We start from the raw sequence: 25,207 nt of genomic DNA, 5'->3' as shown, positions 1-25,207 counted from the left end.
TACAGAGATATTTCACATAAAAACACAGATATTAGGTAGTATTAAATAGAGGGGCTAGCCCCCCCACATGCAATTTTCTGGTAAAATTTGATGCAGACTAATAGGCCTTCGTTAGATCCGGTAAGATCAAGTGGTTTCAACGTTAGATCTCATATAATTACAGAGATATTTCACATAAAAATACAGATATTAGGTAGTATTAAATAGGGGGGCTAGCCCCCCCACATGCAATTTTCTGGTAAAATTTGATGCAGACTAATAGGCCTTTGTTAGATCCGGTAATATGAAGTGGTTTCAATGTTATATCTCATATAATTACAGAGATATTATGGATATTTGGTATTATGTCAGGGGGGGCTAGCCCCCCCACATGCAATTTTCTGGTAAACTTTGATGCAGACTAAAAGGCCTTCGTTAGATCTGGTAAGATCAAGTGGTTTCAACGTTAGATCTCATTTAATTACAGAGATATTTCACATAAAAATACAGATATTAGGTAGTATTAAATAGGGGGGCTAGCCCCCCCACATGCAATTTTCTGGTAAAATTTGATGCAGACTAATAGGCCTTCGTTAGATCCGGTAAGATCAAGTGGTTTCAACGTTAGATCTCATTTAATTACAGAGATATTTCACATAAAAACACAGATATTAGGTAGTATTAAATAGGGGGGCTAGCCCCCCACAAGCAATTTTCAGGTAAAATTTGATACAGACTAAAAGGCCTTCGTTAGATCCGGTAAGATCAAGTGGTTTCAACGTTAGATCTCATTTAATTACAGAGATATTTCACTTAAAAATACAGATATTAGGTAGTATTAAATAGGGGGGCTAGCCCCCCCACATGCAATTTTCTGGTAAAATTTGATGCAGACTAATAGGCCTTCGTTAGATCCGGTAAGATCAAGTGGTTTCAACGTTAGATCTCATATAATTACAGAGATATTTCACATAAAAATACAGATATTAGGTAGTATTAAATAGGGGGGCTAGCCCCCCCACAAACAATTTTCTGGTAAAATTTGATGCAGACTAATAGGCCTTCGTTAGATCCGGTAAGATCAAGTGGTTTCAACGTTAGATCGCATTTAATTACAGAGATATTTCACATAAAAACACAGATATTAGGTAGTATTAAATAGGGGGGCTAGCCCCCCCACATGCAATTTTCTGGTAAAATTTGATGCAGACTAAAAGGCCTTCGTTAGATCCGGTAAGATCAAGTGGTTTCAACCTTAGATCTCATATAATTACAGAGATATTATGGATATTTGGTATTACGTCGGGGGGGCTAGCCCCCCCACATGCAATTTTCTGGTAAAATTTGATGCAGACTAATAGGCCTTCGTTAGATCCGGTAAGATCAAGTGGTTTCAACGTTAGATCTCATATAATTACAGAGATATTTCACATAAAAATACAGATATTAGGTAGTATTAAATAGGGGGGCTAGCCCCCCCACAAGCAATTTTCTGGTAAAATTTGATGCAGACTAATAGGCCTTCGTTAGATCCGGTAAGATCAAGTGGTTTCAACGTTAGATCTCATTTAATTACAGAGATATTTCACATAAAAATACAGATATTAGGTAGTATTAAATAGGGGGGCTAGCGCCCCCACATGCAATTTTCTGGTAAAATTTGATGCAGACTAATAGGCCTTTGTTAGATCCGGTAATATGAAGTGGTTTCAATGTTAGATCTCATATAATTACAGAGATATTATGGATATTTGGTATTACATCAGGGGGGGCTAGCCCCCCCACATGCAATTTTCTGGTAAAATTTGATGCAGACTAATAGGCCTTTGTTAGATCCGGTAAGATCAAGTGGTTTCAACGTTAGATCTCATATAATTACAGAGATATTTCACATAAAAATACAGATATTAGGTAGTATTAAATAGGGGGGCTAGCCCCCCCACAAGCAATTTTCTGGTAAAATTTGATGCAGACTAATAGGCCTTTGTTAGATCTGGTAAGATCAAGTGGTTTCAACGTTAGATCTCATATAATTACAGAGATATTATGGATATTTGGTATTACGTCAGGGGGGGCTAGCCCCCCCACATGCAATTTTCTGGTAAAATTTGATGCAGACTAAAAGGCCTTCGTTACATCCGGTAAGATCAAGTGGTTTCAACGTTAGATCTCATATAATTACAGAGATATTTCACATAAAAACACAGATATTAGGTAGTATTAAATAGGGGGGCTAGCCCCCCCACAAGCAATTTTCTGGTAAAATTTGATGCAGACTAAAAGGCCTTCATTAGATCCGGTAAGATCAAGTGGTTTCAACGTTAGATCTCATTTAATTACAGAGATATTTCACATAAAAACACAGATATTAGGTAGTTTTAATTAGAGGGGCTAGCCCCCCCACATGCAATTTTCTGGTAAAATTTGATGCAGACTAATAGGCCTTCGTTAGATCCGGTAAGATCAAGTGGTTTCAACGTTAGATCTCATTTAATTACAGAGATATTTCACATTAAAACGCAGATATTAGGTAGTATTAAATAGGGGGGCTAGCCCCCCCACATGCAATTTTCTGATAAAATTTGATGCAGACTAATAGGCCTTCGTTAGATCCGGTAAGATCAAGTGGTTTCAACGTTAGATCTCATATAATTACAGAGATATTTCACATAAAAACACAGATATTAGGTAGTATTAAATAGGGGGGCTAGCCCCCCCACAAGCAATTTTCTGGTAAAATTTGATGCAGACTAATAGGCCTTCGTTAGATCCGGTAAGATCAAGTGGTTTCAACGTTAGATCTCATTTAATTACAGAGATATTTCACATAAAAATACAGATATTAGGTAGTATTAAATAGGGGGGCTAGCCCCCCACATGCAATTTTCTGGTAAAATTTGATGCAGACTAATAGGCCTTCGTTAGATCCGGTAAGATCAAGTGGTTTCAACGTTAGATCTCATATAATTACAGAGATATTTCACATAAAAATACAGATATTAGGTAGTATTAAATAGGGGGGCTAGCCCCCCCACAAGCAATTTTCTGGTAAAATTTGATGCAGACTAATAGGCCTTTGTTAGATCCGGTAAGATCAAGTGGTTTCAACGTTAGATCTCATATAATTACAGAGATATTATGGATATTTGGTATTACGTCAGGGGGGGCTAGCCCCCCCACATGCAATTTTCTGGTAAAATTTGATGCAGACTAATAGGCCTTCGTTAGATCCGGTAAGATCAAGTGGTTTCAACGTTAGATCTCATATAATTACAGAGATATTTCACATAAAAACACAGATATTAGGTAGTATTAAATAGGGGGGCTAGCCCCCCCACAAGCAATTTTCTGGTAAAATTTGATGCAGACTAATAGGCCTTTGTTAGATCCGGTAAGATCAAGTGGTTTCAACGTTAGATCTCATATAATTACAGAGATATTATGGATATTTGGTATTACGTCAGGGGGGGCTAGCCCCCCCACATGCAATTTTCTGGTAAAATTTGATGCAGACTAATAGGCCTTCGTTAGATCCGGTAAGATCAAGTGGTTTCAACGTTAGATCTCATATAATTACAGAGATATTTCACATAAAAATACAGATATTAGGTAGTATTAAATAGAGGGGCTAGCCCCCCCACAAGCAATTTTCTGGTAAAATTTGATGCAGACTAATAGGCCTTTGTTAGATCCGGTAAGATCAAGTGGTTTCAACGTTAGATCTCATATAATTACAGAGATATTTCACATAAAAACACAGATATTAGGTAGTATTAAATAGGGGGGCTAGCCCCCCCCCCCCCCCCACATGCAATTTTCTGGCAAAAAGACATTCAAGCTAATAGATAATTGTTCGTTTTTTATTAGGCCGCACATGGTGGTAAAAAGTAATAATCATAATGTAATTAGGAATAAAAGGTCTTTATTGCAGTTTTATTTTCTCTCAGATAATGACAGGAAAGTTGGTGATTTTATATCAGAAGTTAACCCTTTGTGGCAGTCGCTTAACATTACTTTGACTCAGTTCACTCCTAAGCAAATTAGCTGGTGAGCTTTTTTTGCGCAGTTGTCGTGCGTTTTTGTTTGTACGATTTTGCTTGTCCCACGGTTTGCCAGATGGTCACGGAGTCACCTACCTCCGACAGTCGCGCCGATGGTGCCATTATATTCTAATGGCACCCCAGTTGCCCTGGGTGCAACGCGCGGCTTCCCACCACAATTCTGCCCTTGCAAACAAAAACGATCCTGGCTAAAACAGCCGTGCTTCATGGGTCGCTGAAAAGGTACATGTACCTTTTTCTAGGATTGCCATGTGGATGTCACCCCATTGAAATCAATGGGGCCGCACGGCAATCGCTGTGTGCAATTGTGCAGAACGCACGTCCCAGATCGCATAGGTCTGCACCGGCCTTTAAAGTAGCTCCTGCACCTTTTTTGCGCAACAGTTTTTTTTTAACGTTTGACAAATTGCAAAGGTGTGAACTGTGCTCATAGACCTGAATGGAAATTTATTTTGTGCGATATCATGCGAAGCGATATGAAGCTAAAGCCGCGACATAAATGGCTTAGAGGTGAACCTAAAGAAAGGACTTCTCCATTGAGAACAGAACACAACACTTTCTGCTTGTACTCTATGTGACCTCAGTCACAGGTTAAAAGTTCAGTTTGTATCTCTTTAGCATGTATCTTTTTTGATGGTGTGAACTCTTGAATGTATATGGATTATTTTGACATCATGGTATTTTTTATTTATTTAAACTTTTAGAAGTTGACAACTAGTTCAGAAGTCAATCTTGAATATAGCTGTAACCCAGTTATTGGGATCCAAGGTTCCCTGGACATTCTTTATGTGGCTTTTGTGTACTTTTCATCTGTGATTTTCAGGGCTGAATTTCAATACTGTTCTTCATGGTTGCATTTTAAGAAACCATGCAAGGTAAGTTTTCTTTGGACATAAATAGATTATATTTGTACTATTGAGGTAAAGGAATATATTAGTGACTTGAAAGTAGATTCATCCTGAATAAAGTGTGACATTGCAAAGGTGACACCCCAACCTGTTAGACAGTTTAGTCAAAAATCAATGGGGATTTCTACATAATAATTTCAAAACAAAATATAATGTGGGGAATTTATAGAAACTGGAGCAGACAGAATCTGCAGCAGCTGTGCATAGCAAACAATCAGCTTCTCTCTTCAGTTTTTTTAGTTATGTATTAAAAATAAAAGAGAGAAGCTGATTGTTTGCTATGCACAGCTGCTGCAGATTCTGTCTGCTCCAGTTTTAATAAATTCCTCTCTTTAAGGCCGGGTTCACACGAACGTGTGTGACCCGTGCCTGTGAAGCTGCCCGCAAATAGCGGGCCGCAATGCTTGTTCGCCGGCCGTAGGTCAGCCGCATCGGATCGCGGACCCATTCACTTTAATGGGTCCGCGATCCGGCCGTTCCGCGAAAAGATAGGACTTGTTCTATCTTTTAGCGGAACGGAACAACGGGACGTAACCCCAGGAGGCACTCCGTAGTGCTTCCGAGGGGTCCCGTCCCGTGCGGCCGTTCCGCGATTCCGGATTAGCGGACCCATTGAAGTGAATGGGTCCGCATCCGTGATGCGGAATTCACACGGAACTGTGGCCGTGTATTGCGGCCCGCGATTTGCGGGCCGCAATACGGCCACGGGTCACGCACGTTCGTGCGAACTTAGCCTTAGGGAGAGTTATCAAAACTGGTGTAAAGGAAAACTGGCTCAGTTGCCCATAGCGACCAATAAGATTCCACCTTTCATTTTTTTAGAGCTCCTTTGAAAAATGAAAGATGGAATCTGATTGGTTGCTATGGGTAACTAGGCCAGTTTTCCTTTACACCAGTTTTGATAAATTCCTCCTTTGTGTTTTCTGTCTACTAGGTTACCCTGACTTAAGCCCAATTTAGGAGGACCACTTTTGGGTTACTTTAAATGCACTGACACTATTCATACTTATAGATGATGATAATGAACACAATTACAAAATAAATAGTTTAAAAACTATTAAAGGTAAACAAGGTTTTATAACAAATAAAATATCCGGAGACGGCAAGGCCCTCCATTTATGCACAGGCATTGTGCTGGGCCCCCCCAGGCTGAGGCCCTGGTTCTGCCAGTCGCTATACATCACTTCCTGTTCCTTCACAAGTCTCTGGATACAGAAGAGCACTCAGTACAGAGGGTTCATGTCCATTAATAAGGGATAGTACGATGGCTCCACAGTTTGTGACTCTGTTCTGAGTGTTTCCTGTTCATTCACTGCTGTGGCTCCAGAAAAGGAGATTGAGGACTCTGTATTCTCAAGTTATTTTTCAATTTTAAAAGGGAAATGTCAGGGGTCTGTTTAGACCCCTAATATTTCCCCGACGCCACTAAAAGTAAAAAAATAAAATAAATAAAAGGCAACACACACATATAATATACTCATACAACAGTGTGCACCATATTGTAGTGTACATTATGCACATGTGCTACAGTGCAGACCAGCTGATACTGATTATTATATTTTTTTTTTTCATCAATCTAATTATGTATTTTTAATATTTTTAATATTGATTTTATAAACATTATTTAACCTCTTAAGGGCACAGGGCGTACATGTACACCTTTGTCCGCTCTCTGTATATGGCGCCCGCAGGTGAACTGCTGCATCTTGTAGCAGACACCCGCGGCTCATGTCCCCGATCAGCAGTTATGCCGATCGGGGACATTTAACACCTCAGATGCCGTGGTCAATCCTGACCACTGCATCTGAAATGAGAAAAAACTGAAAGTGAAAGTTAACTCACTGCTCCAGCTTTCCCGATCTGTGATTGGAGGAGCCGGAGCATGTGATCAGCAGCCTGTGTCCTTGTGAATGAACCCAGGCTGCTGAATAGTATTTCCTTCGAAGCCCTATGCTGTAATAGGGCTCCATTGGAAAGTAGTAAAATCATCATATATTCCAATGCAAGTACATTAGAATATATGATTTAAAAAATCGGATGATTGAATGTTATAGTCCCCAATGGGAACTATAAAAAAGTGTAAAAAAAAATAAAATAAATGAAAAAAATATATAAAAGTTCAAATCACCCCCCTTTTCCCAAAATCTAAATAAATAAAAAAATATAAAAATACATTATGGGTGTTGCAAGTTGCGAAAATGCCCATAGTATGAAAATATAATTATTTTTTCCCCATACGGCAAATAGCGAAACTGAAAAAAGCATCCAAATAGCGAATTCACCATTTGTGATCGCTTCATTTTCTACAAAAATATGTAATAAAAAGTGATCAAAAAGTCATACACACCCCACAATGGTATCAATAAAAATTTCTGATTGTCCCGCAAAAAATGAGTCCCAATACAGCTCCGTAAACGTAATTATAAAAAAGTTATAGGGGTCAAAACATGGCAACAAAAAAAATAAAACTGATTTTGTCCCACTTTAGAATTTTTTATTTACTACAAAACGCAAGAAAAACTATACATATTAGGTATCGTCGGATTCGTAATGACCTGTAGAATAAAAATAACTGGTCAGTTTTATCGCAAATCGAACAGCGTAAATAAAAGAAAACGTAAAATTGTTGCAGAATCGCTCTTTTTTGCAATTTCACCCAATTTGGAATTTTTTCCTGCTTCCCACTACATCGTGTGCAATATTAAATGGTGGCGTTGGAAAGTATATCTTGTCCCGCAAAAAACAAGCCCTCATATGGCTATGTGAACCGAAAAATAAAAAAGTTATAGCTCCGGGAAGGCAGGGAGCGAAAAAAGAAAATGCTAAATCCCCCAAATCTCCGGTCCTTAAGAGGTTAAAATAATTTAAAAAAAGGTAAAAAATTGCAAAATAGTCTGTCCAGCTGAGGTTAAAAATGTTACACAGGGCTTGGCAGCAAAAGGGGTATAGGGATAGTCAAGGCTTGAATGAACTAAAAGAATAACATACTGTATGCTGCTGTTCATGTACATGACATATTTTAAGGCAGGAGTCTCAAACTCAATTCACCCGGGAGCCATTTTTTTCTCTCATGGGGGCCGCTCGCCAAATTTCATACTTTTAAATAAAATGTAACTATATCCGGTTTGGTACACTAATATACACACACAATAAGGTCACATTCATATCTGTAGGTTTAGGTGCGATTAGGGATTCCTGCATCAGAAACTTGCGCTTTCCTGCAGCAGGAATCACTAATCTGGCGTTCACAAGCGGCCGCTGTCACCCATTGAAGTTACTGATCAGGTGAGAGCAGTTGCATGTAAACGCCTGCACACCGCATGTAATGGGATGTGACATTATTACATGCCGTTAGAAAACACTCTCCCTGGATGCACAATCATTGCATTCAGGGAGAGTGATTGATTCCTAGCCGAATGTAATAATATCACGTCTCACGTCCATGACCGCGCACCTGACTTCTGAGCTGGCTGCGGGCCACATAGTACCACCTCGCGGGCCGCAATTGGCCCACGGGCCGGTACTTTAAGACCACTGTTTTAAGGGATTCCCTTATGCATGTATGTGTATATATATTTATATATATATAACATTATATACGTTGTTCTATTGAAATTACATTGGTTTTTCAATTCTAATTGTAGATGCCACGAAAACCATCAGTTGATAGTGAGGTCTTAAAAGAAGCCCTAAAATGTTATCCAAACATTTTCAATGCTGAGGGAGAGTTAAAGCCAGCTTCTGATCCAGTATGGAGGGATGTATGTTCTCATTCCTCTTTCCAGAAGAAAGCCTCTGAGATAGAAGAATTGTCACAGAGTGCATTTAAGCCAAAACAGATCCATGATTATATTTATCAAAATAGGTATGGTCTGCAGACATTCCTGCGCCTGCAGTTCAGGCTTATCTCACCTCAGGCAGGAGATACAGTGCAAGAGTCCTCCTCTAACTCAAGCACTACAGATGAAGAATCTTCGGAGAACTGCTTAGCAGAGTCACAGGGAAGGCAACCAACAGTTTTATGGCAGCTATCAATACCTTATGAGCAATATTTAGAAATTGAGCCTAACACAGTAATCTATAATGAGGGTAGCTGCAAGAAGAGACGGAGAATACTTAAAAAAAATGCATGGAGTACTACAATTGCAGATGTGTTTTACGAACAACATGGGATTCCTTGTGTATTTTCTTTTAAGAGAAACAAAGTTCGTATCAGCAATGATCAGACAAGGAAATTTATAACTGCAACTGGACAGTGTAAAGAGGGCAAAGCAGCAGTTTATGTTTATGCAGAAGAGGAGCCTTGTGTTGGAAACCCTCTAATCCTTCATATTCGTGCTCCTGACACAAGATCCATAGTGCATGTAAAGAAATGTCAATTGAGAGGTGAGAAAAGAAGGAAAGTTGGTGAGGAGATGTTAACCCTTTCACGACTGCAATCTGTATATATACGTGATAGCTGCACATGCCCCGTGCAGCTACCACGTATATACACGTTCTGGCAGCTCTTTAATCCAAGCGCTGCATAGCGCTTGGATTTAAGCTTCTGCCCCTGTCCTGCTGCTGTCACGGACAGCATACAGTGCGGTAATGCCGGCAAGGGGCCAATCAGAGTGGCCCCTTGCCGGCAATCGATCCGATTGGTTAGTCTGTGCAGACTAACCAATCGGATCGCGGCAGTGTTAAAATGCCGGTTTCAGGCTCTGATCTGCGCTCTGCAGATCACAGCCTGAAATCGGTAATGTGTCCTGAAGCCCCCTCTGTGCCCCCTCCTTGTTCATGTCCTGCCCCCGATGCGGTCCTGCCCCGATCTGTGCCCCCTCCCTGTTCTTGTCCTGCCCCCGATGCGGTCCGCCCCCTCCTGCACCGATCTGTGCCTCCTTCGTGTCGATCATCTTATCCTGCCCCCCCGAAGCGGTCCGCCCCCTCCTGCCCCGATCTGTAAGTAAAATGCTGCCCCCCCCCTCCCCCGTTTCCAGCGCTGCCCCCTGCCCCCGATGCGGTCCCCCTTGTGTGTGTGTGATGGCGGCGGCTCCATTCCTGAGCCGCCGCCATCAGCAGCGTGTGTCAGCTCTATGCTGACACTGCTGTAACCCCATAGATGCCGCAGTAGCGGCATCCATGGGGGTAATAGAGGGAGGGGGCCCCCTCTCTCTCAACCATCAGGGCTGCTGCGATCGCAGCGCCCGATGGTTGCCATGGCAACCGGACGCTTTGCAAAGGCGTCCGGTTGCCATGGTTTAGGCGTCCAGTGCTGCCACCTACATGCATCTGATTGTATTATACTTTGCAATGCAAGAGCATTGCAAAGTATAGTACAACCATCAGCCCCACTGGATCTTCAAGATCCAAGAGGGAACTGATAAAAAAAAATGTGAAAATAATAAAAGTAAAAATAAATAAATAAAAATGTAAAAAATAAATTTCCTTTTCCTATAAAAAAAAACCAAACAAACAGAAAACCACACATATTAGGTGTCACCGCGTCCGTAACGACCATCTCTATAAATATATCACATCATCAACCCCGTCCAATAAACACCATAAAAAATAAAAACGGTGTAAAAAAATAAGCCATTTTTGTCACCTTACATCACAAAAAGTGCAACACCAAGCGATCAAAAAAGGCGAATATACCCCAAAATAGTACCAATCAAACCATTACCTCATCCCGCAAAAAATGAGCCCATATTTAAGACAATCGCCCAAAAAATAAATAAGCTATGGCTCTCAGACTATGGAGACACTAAAACATCATTTTTTTGGTTTCAGAAATGCTATTATTGTGTAAAACTTAAATAAATAAGAAAAAGTATACATATTAGGTATTGCCACATCCGTAACGATCTGCTCTATAAAACTGTCACATGACCTAACCCCTCAGATGAACGCTGTAAAAAAAAAAAAAAAACAGCCAATTTTTTGGCCACCTTGTCCCATAAAGTGTAATAATGAATGATCAAAAAATCCTATGTACCCAAAAATGGTACCAATAAAAACCTCAACTCTTTCTGCAAAAAATGAGCCCCTGCACAAGACGATCGGTAGAAAAATAAAAAACATATGGCGTTCAGAAAACCAATCCAGCAAAATCTGCCTTCCAAAAACCATGCGGCGCTCCTTCCATTCTGCGCCCTGCCGTGCGCCCTTACATCAGTTTACGACCACATGTGGGGTGTTTCTGTAAACCGCAGAATCAGAGTAATAAATATTGAGTTTTGTTTGGCTGTTAACCCTTAATGTGTTAAAGAAAAAAATGTAATAAAATAGAAAATCTGCTAAAAAAGTGAAATTTAGAAATTTCATCTCCATTTTCCTTTAATTCTTGTGGAACACCTAAAGGGTTAATAATGTTTGTAAAATTGGTTTTGAATACCTTGAGGGGTGTAGTTTCTACAATGGGGTCATTTATGGGGTTATCCACTATGTAGGCCCCACAAAGTGACTTCAGACCTGAACTAGTTCTTAAAAAGTGGGTTTTGGAAATTTTCTTAAAAATTTTAAGAATTGCTTCTAAACTTCTAAGCCTTCTAACGTCCTAAAAAAATAAAATAACATTTCCAAAATGATGCCAACATAAAGTAGACATATGGGGAATGTTATGTAATAAATATTTTATGAGGTATCACTTTCTGTTTTAGAAGCAGAGAAATTGAAATTTAGAAAATTGCAAATTTTTACATTTTTGTGGTAAATTTGGGATTTTTTTTTAAAAAAAGGAGATATATATTGACTCAAATTTATGACTGTCATGAAGTACAATGTGTCACGAGAAAACAATCTCAGAATGGCGTGGATAAGTAAAAGTGTTCCAAAGCTATTACCACTTAAAGTGACGCATGTCAGATTTGTAAATTTTGACCTGGACACTGGGGCATCAATGACCTTTGGTCATGAAAGGGTTAAAAACACTACCCTGCAACTGGAGAAGAGAAAAACTTAATAAGGAAATTACATTTGGGGAAAAAGAGCCACCCAACATACCGTCTTTAAGAATTTGTAGAGATGCCAGACAGGAAGCCGTCCACAGGAAGTTTGGTACACCTAACTTAAAATATCCTGTTTTGTCTCTTGTAGAAATGAAAAGTACCCCAAAATATGCAGGTGATATTCACAGTATCTCATATGATTTTTTTTTTGTACATTATTGGTCAAAGGAACAAACATACATTTACAAAAGGTATTGCTCAAAACACTCTTTCTCAAAAATTGAAGTAGATGCCACTGGGAGTTTGGTTCAAAAACTAAAAAGAGCAAATGGATTGTCAGCTCATATATTCTTATATGAGATTGTGATCAACTTTACAAATACTCAATTAAGTGTTTCTCAAATGTTGAGTGAATGTCAGGATACGCCAACTATAACTTTTTGGTTGGAAAAATGGCTCAAAGATGTACATAAATCACCTAAAGAATGTGTCTGTGACTTCTCATTGGCCTTACTTGGTGCATTATGCCGAGCCTTAAATGACTGTAGCCTTAACATCTATCTCAAAAAGTGTTTATCAATCTTACAGGGCCTTAATACTGAAAAACTAGCATGCTTTATTCGGGTAGATGTCGCCCATCTAATTAAAACAGTTTGCCGATGGAAATGCTATCCCAAAAAGGCACAACTTGTTAGAAAATTTTATATTCGATGTGTTGGACTAATGATCAACTGCGCATCATTTCAGATTCTAAAACACCTTCTTCTCAGTACACTTATCCTTTCCAGGTGTGAGACAACTGGTGAAATGGCAAAAGACAAAATCTCTAAATATGAAACATCCAAGTCTTACCTTTGTCATTGCATTGAGACGGGAGATTTAGAAATTATTGATGCCTATGTTGCTAAACAAGATGATAATGAAGAACTCAATGATGAAGAGGAAATAAATTCCCAGGCACTGGCAGAGTGGTTAAGTGACATTGTTCAGGAAGCAGATGAAACAAGTAGAGAACAGGGTGATCAACCAAACCCTTATTTCTGTGTCGGCTTTTCTCAGAAACTACTGCGTTTGATCAAGTATTTCCCTATCTGGACATCAGTCATGCAACCAGCATTTCAATCTCCTAATAAAACAGCCTCTTCTGCGTCAGTTGAGGGTGATTTTGGCCTTCTGAAGAATGCTATTCTTCAGCACAATCAAAAACCACTCCGAGTTGACAAGTTTGTTGCATGCCATTTAACAGCTCTTTCTGGAATTTCTAAAATAGCAGCTGCTGGGCCCATTCCTACAATAATCAGTGCCAAAGCATTTATGGGAGATGTCATAAATGAGTTTGGACAAACCAAACCTCTGGAAGATGAAAAAGAGGTTAGTCCACAGTTACACATGTTGAAGGACTCCACTCAACTTCTGAAAGAACCTACTTCACAGGCCAAGCACATGAAGGAGAATTCCCTGAAGCTCATAGAGGAAAACACGCATATAGAGGAGAATTTCGTGGAGCCTATTGAAGAAAATAAGCACATGAAGGAGAATACCCTGGAGCTCCTAGAAGAAAACAAGTATATGGAGGGAAATATCCTGGAGCCTATAGAAGAAATCAAGCATATGGAGGAGAATGTCCTAGAGCTTCTAGAAGAAGAGTCCTGGCGGGGGAAAAACAAAAAGCCTTACAAAACTGAATGTGATTCTCAAGGAAAAAATGATGTCACTTCAAAGATTCTGAAGTCCAAGAATTCTGTTGACCCATTGAATAGACCCTTTAAGAAAAGACAGACATATTTAACACCATTTCCAAACATAACTCAAATAATTGACAAACCTTGCTCAAGAAAGCCATTAGGCATACTGAGGAATGGAAATCTTTTAAACCCCATTCAATTAAGCAAGGCTATATATAAGCTAAATAACACTTGTCCATTGGATTCTCTGCTGCACAGTTTGTCTTCCATCTACATTGATTATGAGTTATACAGAAACTTTGTAGCTAGTTGCCAAAACCCCTTTCTCAATTTTGTTAAATATTTTGTTGAAAATGGTCCTAATCAATATGTCTACAAACAAAGAGCTCAATTGTTACTGGAGATTTACCCATGTGTCCAAATTCCTGGTGGAATTGTAAACTTAAATGCAGAAGATTACATCGGCAATACTATTCAATTGTATTTGAAAAATGTTCCAAGTGCAGTCGAAACTTCAATTTGTCAAAATGCAGCATGTAAAAATAATAGTGAACGCTGTAGTATATTTTGGCCAATAAACACAAATGACCTGAAACATGGCTTTGCCTATGCAATGCAAAGTTCATCTAAGATCATCAATAGACCATGTTCACCCACCTGCGGCCAACGTACTACAATCATCACTAGGCCGGGCCCACATCTAATAATTGAGCCACGTGTTGGTTTACCTTTAACAAAATATTTTCTCTCTGAATTTCCAAGTGAAATAACAATATCCGATGCACTTTATAGACTAGGAGCAGTTATAGTACATGTTCAAGGATGCCACTATGTGTCCTACTGTCAAAGAAAAAACAAAGTGTGGGAAGAATATAATGATATTAACCACGCTGTAAAAACTGTTGACCCCAACAAAGTATGTGGACTATCAGAGGTTGTTATATATGTTAAAGTCTAAGTAATTCTGACTACATAATACTGGTCAGTGCTTCATAAACTAGAAACTTTCCTTAGTGAGTAATACCAAAACACAATCTGTATGCCTGGGCCATTCTCGGTTGTTCTGTTTCTCATACACTCCTGTACTCAGTCTCCTTACCCCCCCCCCCCCACCCATATACTTTTGAATCTTCTCTGTAAGAACCCCTAAATTGCTTCTATAGATTAGCACCTAAGTATTCTGTGTTCTGTTGGATTGTAACTTTACCTAGTTAGGTAGCTGTAGTTATGCATGGATTTTGTACCTATACAGTTAGTGATAAGATATTTTTTATATTGCCTATTCTCTGATACTCTACACAATATACAGTAGATACTGACAATTGTTCTTATATGCTGATATGTTGGCTCTTTAATAAAAAAATAAAATAAAAAAATATATAAAATTATTTACAACACTTTCACTATTCTTTTTTGATTTTTTCCAATTTCAAATATTTGTTTTAAATACTGCTATTATATAGGTACTTCCACCTTATTGCAAACATCAAACCCCCTTCTTTGGTCTTAAAAAAAAACAGCTTCTGAATGGACTTTTCAAAACATAGTAAAGCCAATGGAAGCATTTTGCTCTACCATATCTTTGATATCAGCTGTCTTGGAAATACCGTATTTTCCCGCGTACCGTTTTTTTCGCCCTATAAGACGCACCGGCCCATAAGACGCACCTAGGTTTTTGAGGAGGAAAATAAGAAAAAAAATATTTTTAACCAAAAGGTGTGCTTTTGGTGGGTTTGGAACTAATGGTGGTCTATGGATGGCACTATTACTGGGGATCTGTGAAGGACACTGTTATGGGGGGATCTATGGATGACGGACACTGTTATGGGGGGATCTGTGGATGACGGACACTGTTATGGGGGGATCTGTGGATGACGGACACCTATGGGGGGATCTGTGGATGATGGACACTTATGGGGGATCTGTGGATGACGGACACTGTTACAGGGGGGATCTGTGGCTGGCACTGTTACAGGGGGGATCTGTGGATGGCACTGTTATACATGTGCCATTCACAGACCCCCCACCCCATAACAGTGCCATCCACAGACCCCCCCCCAGCCCATTACAGTGCCATCCACATACCCCCACCCCTTAACTGTGCCATCCATGTTATCCACAGATTTCCCCGCCGCCGCCGCCCCCGCCCCCGCCCCCCTAGTATACAAATATAAAATGTATTATTCAATTAAAAGTTATTACACATGCCCCCCTCACTCCTAATAGTACCGTATATCCTAATTGCTTCTGTACAATGCCGGCCGGCGCGTCACTCACTGACGTCACTTGCCTATGCCGCCTACTTCATTCATAAAGTAGGCGGTGCAGGCACGTGACATCAGGGAGTTACGCTGCCGCCCGCCTGGCCTGCCTGCCGGCATTGTACAGAAGCTATTAGGGTATACGGTACTATTAGGAGTGAGGGGGGCATGTTTAATAACTTTTAATTGAATAATACATTTTATATTTGTGCAGCACTGGAGCGGCGGGGCTATAGTACAGTGACTGCACCGCTCCGCCGCAATTGCCGGCCCCAGCTCCTCCTCCCAGTCCCTCCTCCGCTCGCACATCACAGCCAGCGATGTTAAACTGGTCAGCATTCGCCCCATAAGACGCAGGGGCATTTTCCTCCCATTTTTTTTGGGGGGGGGGGGGGGAAAGTGCGTCGCATGGGGCAAAAAATATGGTATATGACGACCCCCAACTTTTCCATTTAAAATACAGTGTTTGGGCTATACTCGCCGTATAAGACTACCCCTCTATATACTGTACTATTGTTAACCCCACCTGTGGTTTACTGTATTTATTGCAAAAAAGTGATTTTAGAGATATGCAAATTACCAGTACCTTTGTGCCCAAGGGGCTGTCTCTCCGCCGTTTTGTGCCCAGCCGCTTCCCGAATACTGGATCCCAGTGCCGCCCCTCTCTTAATTTATTCACTGCACTCGTTCGTTCTTGCTGTGAGGGAGGAGGGAAAAGAGACAGCGCCAACTAACTGCGCATGCGCGAGATTACAAGCTGCTTCAGAAGATAAAAAACCAAAGTGCAGTGAATAAATTATCTTCTGAAGCTGCTCGTAATCTCGCGCATGCGCAGTTAGTTGGCGCTGTCTCCTCTATTCCCTCCTCCCTCACAGCAAGAACGAACGAGTGCGGTGAATAAATTAAGAAAGGGGCGGCGCTGGGATCCAGGATTCGGGGCGTGTCTGGGCACAAAACGGCGTCAGCCTCTTGGCCGCAAAGGTACCGGTACTGGTAATTTGTATATCTATAAAATATATGTTTTTTGCAATAAATAAACCACAGGCCCCTCCTCCGCCCCTCTATCATCATTGGTGGCAGCAGGCAGCACAGGGGGGAAGGAGGGACTGCTTCCCCTGTGCTGCCTCATACCCGGCGTATAAGATGACCCCCGACTTTTGAAAATAATTTCTAGTGTTAGAAAGTCGTCTTATACGTCGGAAAATATGGTAGTTAAACTTTGGACTGCCACGACACCTCCTACCAAATCTATTACCTAATTCTGTCTGTCTATCTGTCTATCTGTCTTTAACATAATTACATGTGAAAAATTGTGGTACCCCAAGATACAAAGGAATTAGATATGGATCTAGGTGAATGGAATAAGTGAAGAATATGGTTTTCATACTATAGCTCAAAAGTCAAACACAATTGATAAGAACTGTAATGTTGATAGAACAGCGGTGCGGTATCTGTCACTGTTTTGAATATATCTCAGTGATGTTTTGGATTTCTATACTACAATTACAAGCCTTACTTTTACTTTAAAATGACACTAAACTCAGGAGTTAACTGTTAAAAATGCATTCAAGCACCCCAACTATTTAGGGAAATGTATTTTATTTGTGTATCACTCGGCTGTATATCCTCCAATCATCTCTAAATTGGTGCTGATACTGTACTTTTTGAAAGGCTACCCCCCACCCTTATGTCATATTACCTCATATCTCTGTTTATGTGAAATATCTCTGTAATTATATGAGATGTAACGTTGAAACCACTTGATCTTACCGGATCTAACAAAGGCCTATTAGTCTGCATCAAATTTTACCAGAAAATTGCATGTGGGGGGGCTAGCCCCCCCTGACGTAATACCAAATATCCATAATATCTCTGTAATTATATGAGATCTAACGTTGAAACCACTTGATCTTACCGGATCTAACAAAGGCCTATTAGTCTGCATCAAATTTTACCAGAAAATTGCATGTGGGGGGGCTAGCCCCCCCTGACGTAATACCAAATATCCATAATATCTCTGTAATTATATGAGATCTAACGTTGAAACCACTTGATCTTACCGGATCTAATGAAGGCCTATTAGTCTGCATCAAATTTTACCAGAAAATTGCATGTGGGGGGGCTAGCCCCCCTATTTAATACTACCTAATATCTGTATTTTTATGTGAAATATCTCTGTAATTAAATGAGATCTAACGTTGAAACCACTTGATCTTACCGGATCTAACGAAGGCCTTTTAGTCTGCATCAAATTTTACCAGAAAATTGCATGTGGGGGGGCTAGCCCCCCCGACGTAATACCAAATATCCATAATATCTCTGTAATTATATGAGATCTAACGTTGAAACCACTTGATCTTACCGGATCTAACGAAGGCCTATTAGTCTGCATCAAATTTTACCAGAAAATTGCACGTGGGGGGGCTAGCCCCCCTATTTTATACTACCTAATATCTGTATTTTTATGTGAAATATCTCTGTAATTATATGAGATCTAACGTTGAAACCACTTGATCTTACCGGATCTAACAAAGGCCTATTAGTCTGCATCAAATTTTACCTGAAAATTGCATGTGGGGGGGCTAGCCCCCCCTGACGTAATTCCAAATATCCATAATATCTCTGTAATTATATGAGATCTAACGTTGAAACCACTTGATCTTACCAGATCTAACAAAGGCCTATTAGTCTGCATCAAATTTTACCAGAAAATTGCTTGTGGGGGGGCTAGCCCCCCTATTTAATACTACCTAATATCTGTATTTTTATGTGAAATATCTCTGTAATTATATGAGATCTAACGTTGAAACCACTTGATCTTACCGGATCTAACAAAGGCCTATTAGTCTGCATCAAATTTTACCTGAAAATTGCATGTGGGGGGGCTAGCCCCCCCTGACGTAATTCCAAATATCCATAATATCTCTGTAATTATATGAGATCTAACGTTGAAACCACTTGATCTTACCAGATCTAACGAAGGCCTATTAGTCTGCATCAAATTTTACCAGAAAATTGCTTGTGGGGGGGCTAGCCCCCCTATTTAATACTACCTAATATCTGTGTTTTTATGTGAAATATCTCTGTAATTAAATGAGATCTAACGTTGAAACCAATTGATCTTACCGGATCTAACGAAGGCCTATTAGTCTGCATCAAATTTTACCAGAAAATTGCATGTGGGGGGGCTAGCAGCCCCTATTTAATACTACCTAATATCTGTGTTTTTATGTGAAATATCTCTGTAAATAAATGAGATCTAACGTTGAAACCACTTGATCTTACCGGATCTAACGAAGGCCTATTAGTCTGCATCAAATTTTACCAGAAAATTGCATGTGGGGGGGGCTAGCCCCCCTATTTAATACTACCTAATATCTGTATTTTTATGTGAAATATCTCTGTAATTAAATGAGATCTAACGTTGAAACCACTTGATCTTACCGGATCTAACGAAGGCCTATTAGTCTGCATCAAATTTTACCAGAAAATTGCATGTGGGGGGCTAGCCCCCCTATTTAATGCTACCTAATATTTGTATTTTTAGGTGAAATATCTCTGTAATTATATGAGATCTAACGTTGAAACCACTTGATCTTACCGGATCTATTGAAGGCCTATTAGTCTGCATCAAATTTTACCAGAAAATTGCATGTGGGGGGGCTAGCCCCCCTATTTAATACTACCTAATATCTGTATTTTTATGTGAAATATCTCTGTAATTAAATGAGATCTAACGTTGAAACCACTTGATCTTACCGGATCTAACGAAGGCCTATTAGTCTGCATCAAATTTTACCAGAAAATTGCATGTGGGGGGCTAGCCCCCCTATTTAATACTACCTAATATTTGAATTTTTAGGTGAAATATCTCTGTAATTATATGAAATCTAACGTTGAAACCACTTGATATTACCGGATCTATTGAAGGCCTATTAGTCTGCATCAAATTTTACCAGAAAATTGCATGTGGGGGGGCTAGCCCCCCTATTTAATACTACCTAATATCTGTGTTTTTATGTGAAATATCTCTGTAATTAAATGAGATCTAACGTTGAAACCACTTGATCTTACCGGATCTAACGAAGGCCTATTAGTCTGCATCAAATTTTACCAGAAAATTGCATGTGGGGGGGCTAGCCCCCCTATTTAATACTACCTAATATCTGTATTTTTATGTGAAATATCTCTGTAATTAAATGAGATCTAACGTTGAAACCACTTGATCTTACCGGATCTAACGAAGGCCTATTAGTCTGCATCAAATTTTACCAGAAAATTGCATGTGGGGGGCTAGCCCCCCTATTTAATACTACCTAATATTTGTATTTTTAGGTGAAATATCTCTGTAATTATATGAGATCTAACGTTGAAACCACTTGATCTTACCAGATCTAACAAAGGCCTATTAGTCTGCATCAAATTTTACCAGAAAATTGCTTGTGGGGGGGCTAGCCCCCCTATTTAATACTACCTAATATCTGTATTTTTATGTGAAATATCTCTGTAATTATATGAGATCTAACGTTGAAACCACTTGATCTTACCGGATCTAACAAAGGCCTATTAGTCTGCATCAAATTTTACCAGAAAATTGCATGTGGGGGGGCTAGCCCCCCCTGACGTAATACCAAATATCCATAATATCTCTGTAATTATATGAGATCTAACGTTGAAACCACTTGATCTTACCAGATCTAACGAAGGCCTATTAGTCTGCATCAAATTTTACCAGAAAATTGCTTGTGGGGGGGCTAGCCCCCCTATTTAATACTACCTAATATCTGTATTTTTATGTGAAATATCTCTGTAATTATATGAGATCTAACGTTGAAACCACTTGATCTTACCGGATCTAACGAAGGCCTATTAGTCTGCATCAAATTTTACCAGAAAATTGCATGTGGGGGGGCTAGCCCCCCTATTTAATACTACCTAATATCTGTATTTTTATGTGAAATATCTCTGTAATTAAATGAGATCTAACGTTGAAACCACTTGATCTTACCGGATCTAACGAAGGCCTTTTAGTCTGCATCAAATTTTACCAGAAAATTGCATGTGGGGGGGCTAGCCCCCCCGACGTAATACCAAATATCCATAATATCTCTGTAATTATATGAGATCTAACGTTGAAACCACTTGATCTTACCGGATCTAACGAAGGCCTATTAGTCTGCATCAAATTTTACCAGAAAATTGCACGTGGGGGGGCTAGCCCCCCCGACGTAATACTAAATATCCATAATATCTCTGTAATTATATGAGATCTAACGTTGAAACCACTTGATCTTACCAGATCTAACAAAGGCCTATTAGTCTGCATCAAATTTTACCAGAAAATTGCTTGTGGGGGGGCTAGCCCCCCTATTTAATACTACCTAATATCTGTATTTTTATGTGAAATATCTCTGTAATTATATGAGATCTAACGTTGAAACCACTTGATCTTACCGGATCTAACAAAGGCCTATTAGTCTGCATCAAATTTTACCAGAAAATTGCATGTGGGGGGGCTAGCCCCCCCTGACGTAATACCAAATATCCATAATATCTCTGTAATTATATGAGATCTAACGTTGAAACTACTTGATCTTACCGGATCTAACGAAGGCCTATTAGTCTGCATCAAATTTTACCAGAAAATTGCATGTGGGGGGGCTAGCCCCCCTATTTAATACTACCTAATATCTGTATTTTTATGTGAAATATCTCTGTAATTAAATGAGATCTAACGTTGAAACCACTTGATCTTACCGGATCTAACGAAGGCCTTTTAGTCTGCATCAAATTTTACCAGAAAATTGCATGTGGGGGGGCTAGCCCCCCTGACATAATACCAAATATCCATAATATCTCTGTAATTATATGAGATCTAACGTTGAAACCACTTGATCTTACCGGATCTAACGAAGGCCTATTAGTCTGCCTCAAATTCTACCAGAAAATTGCATGTGGGGGGGGGGGGGGGGGGGGCTAGCCCCCCCTGACGTAATACCAATTATTCATAATATCTCTGTAATTATATGAGATCTAACGTTGAAACCACTTGATCTTACCGGATCTAACGAAGGCCTATTAGTCTGCATCAAATTTTATCAGAAAATTGCATGTGGGGGGGCTAGCCCCCCTGACATAATACCAAATATCCATAATATCTCTGTAATTATATGAGATCTAACGTTGAAACCACTTGATATTACCGGATCTAACAAAGGCCTATTAGTCTGCATCAAATTTTACCAGAAAATTGCATGTGGGGGGGCTAGCCCCCCTATTTAATACTACCTAATATCTGTGTTTTTATGTGAAATATCTCTGTAATTATATGAGATCTAACGTTGAAACCACTTGATCTTACCGGATCTAACGAAGGCCTTTTAGTCTGCATCAAATTTTACCAGAAAATTGCATGTGGGGGGGCTAGCCCCCCTGACATAATACCAAATATCCATAATATCTCTGTAATTATATGAGATCTAACGTTGAAACCACTTGATATTACCGGATCTAACAAAGGCCTATTAGTCTGCATAAAATTTTACCAGAAAATTGCATGTGGGGGGGCTAGCCCCCCTATTTAATACTACCTAATATCTGTATTTTTATGTGAAATATCTCTGTAATTATATGAGATCTAACATTGAAACCACTTGATCTTACCGGATCTAACGAAGGCCTATTAGTCTGCCTCAAATTCTACCAGAAAATTGCATGTGGGGGGGGGCTAGCCCCCCCTGACGTAATACCAATTATTCATAATATCTCTGTAATTATATGAGATCTAACGTTGAAACCACTTGATCTTACCGGATCTAACGAAGGCCTATTAGTCTGCATCAAATTTTACCAGAAAATTGCATGTGGGGGGGCTAGCCCCCCTGGTTAATACTACCTAATATCTGTGTTTTTATGTAAAAATATCTCTGTAATTAAATGAGATCTAACATTGAAACCACTTGATCTTACCGGATCTAACGAAGGCCTATTAGTCTGCATCAAATTTTACCAGAAAATTGCATGTGGGGGGGCTAGCCCCCCCTGACGTAATACCAAATATCCATAATATCTCTGTAATTATATGAGATCTAACGTTGAAACCACTTGATCTTACCGGATCTAACGAAGGCCTATTAGTCTGCATCAAATTTTACCAGAAAATTGCATGTGGGGGGGCTAGCCCCCCCTGACGTAATACCAAATATCCATAATATCTCTGTAATTATATGAGATCTAACGTTGAAACCACTTGATCTTACCAGATCTAACAAAGGCCTATTAGTCTGCATCAAATTTTACCAGAAAATTGCATGTGGGGGGGCTAGCCCCCCTATTTAATACCACCTAATATCTGTGTTTTTATGTGAAATATCTCTGTAATTAAATGAGATCTAACGTTGAAACCACTTGATCTTACCGGATCTAACGAAGGCCTATTAGTCTGCATCAAATTTTACCAGAAAATTGCATGTGGGGGGGCTAGCCCCCCCTGACGTAATACCAAATATCCATAATATCTCTGTAATTATATGAGATCTAACGTTGAAACCACTTGATCTTACCGGATCTAACGAAGGCCTATTAGTCTGCATCAAATTTTACCAGAAAATTGCATGTGGGGGGGCTAGCCCCCCCTGACGTAATACCAAATATCCATAATATCTCTGTAATTATATGAGATCTAACGTTGAAACCACTTGATCTTACCAGATCTAACAAAGGCCTATTAGTCTGCATCAAATTTTACCAGAAAATTGCATGTGGGGGGGCTAGCCCCCCTATTTAATACCACCTAATATCTGTGTTTTTATATGAAATATCTCTGTAATTAAATGAGATCTAACGTTGAAACCACTTGATCTTACCGGATCTAACGAAGGCCTTTTAGTCTGCATCAAATTTTACCTGAAAATTGCATGTGGGGGGGCTAACCCCACCTCATTAATCACTTAATAAGTCTGTAATTATGTGAGATCTAACAAAACAACTAGTTGATCATACCTGATCTAACAAATATCTTCCAAAATAGCAAATTTTTTGGTCAATTTTTTGATAAGGGGGGGCTGATGACGTGTTAGCCCCCCCTGCAAATAACTGTTAATATCTCTACTTCTGTATGAGATCTAACGCAAACAACAATTGATCTAACCTGATCTAACAAAGATCTAACCAATTGCATATGTTTTGTTCAAAAATTTTGATATGGGGGGGCTAACACGGCTGAGGTCTCATATCTGGTGTCACAGTAGCTTGCATTTAAAAAACAATTTTTTCACTGTAATATAATTGCAGTTGCCTGCAAGCGTGTGTGTCAGGCCTACAGCGTGTACTGTGCCCACTACTGCCAGTGCCGAGTGCCACCACTCATATCTGGTGTCACAGTAGCTTGCATTTAAAAAAATAATAATAATTCACTGTAATATAATTGCAGTTGCCTGCAAGCGTGTGTGTCAGGCCTACAGCGTGTACTGTGCCCACTACTGCCAGTGCCCAGTGCCACCACTTATATCTGGTGTCACAGTAGCTTGCATTTAAAAAAATATTATTATTTTTTCACTGTATTATAATTGCAGTTGCCTGCAAGCGTGTGTGTCAGGCCTGCAGCGTGTACTGTGCCCAGTTGCACCACTCATATCTGGTGTCACAGTAGCTTGCATTTAAAAAAAATTTAATTTTTTTTTCACTGTAATATAATTGCAGTTGCCTGCAAGAGTCTGTATCAGGCCTACAGCGTGTACTGTGCCCACCACTGCCAGTGCCCAGTTGCACCACTCTTATCTGGTGTCACAGTAGCTTGCATTTTTTTTTAAAAACAACAATATTTTCACTGTAATATAATTGCAGTTGCCTGCAAGCATGTGTGTCAGGCCTACAGCGTGTACTGTGCTCACTAGTGCCAGTGCCCAGTGCCACCACTCATATCTGGTGTCACAGTAGCTTGCATTTAAAAAACAATTTTTTCACTGTAATATAATTGCAGTTGCCTACAAGCGTGTGTGTCAGGCCTACAGCCTGTACTGTGCCCACTACTGCCAGTGCCGAGTGCCACCACTCATATCTGGTGTCACAGTAATTTGCATTTAAAAAAAATATATAAAATTTTCACTGTAATATAATTGTAGTTGCCTGCAAGCATGTGTGTCAGGCCTACAGCGTGTACTGTGCCCACTACTCAATGTGCCGAGTGCCACTACTCATATCTGGTGTCACAGTAGCTTGCATTTAAAAAAACAAACAATTTTTCACTGTAATATAATTGCAGTTGCCTGCAAGCATGTGTGCCAGGCCTACAACGTGTTCTGTGCCCACTACTGTGAGTGCCCAGTTGCACCACTCATAACTGGTGTCACAGTAGCTTGCATTTTAAAAAAAACTACAATTTTT

The sequence above is a fragment of the Bufo bufo genome, chromosome 9 (genome assembly GCF_905171765.1).
Source record: "Bufo bufo chromosome 9, aBufBuf1.1, whole genome shotgun sequence".
NCBI lineage: Eukaryota > Metazoa > Chordata > Amphibia > Anura > Bufonidae > Bufo > Bufo bufo.
Note: the sequence above shows the minus strand (reverse complement) of the source record.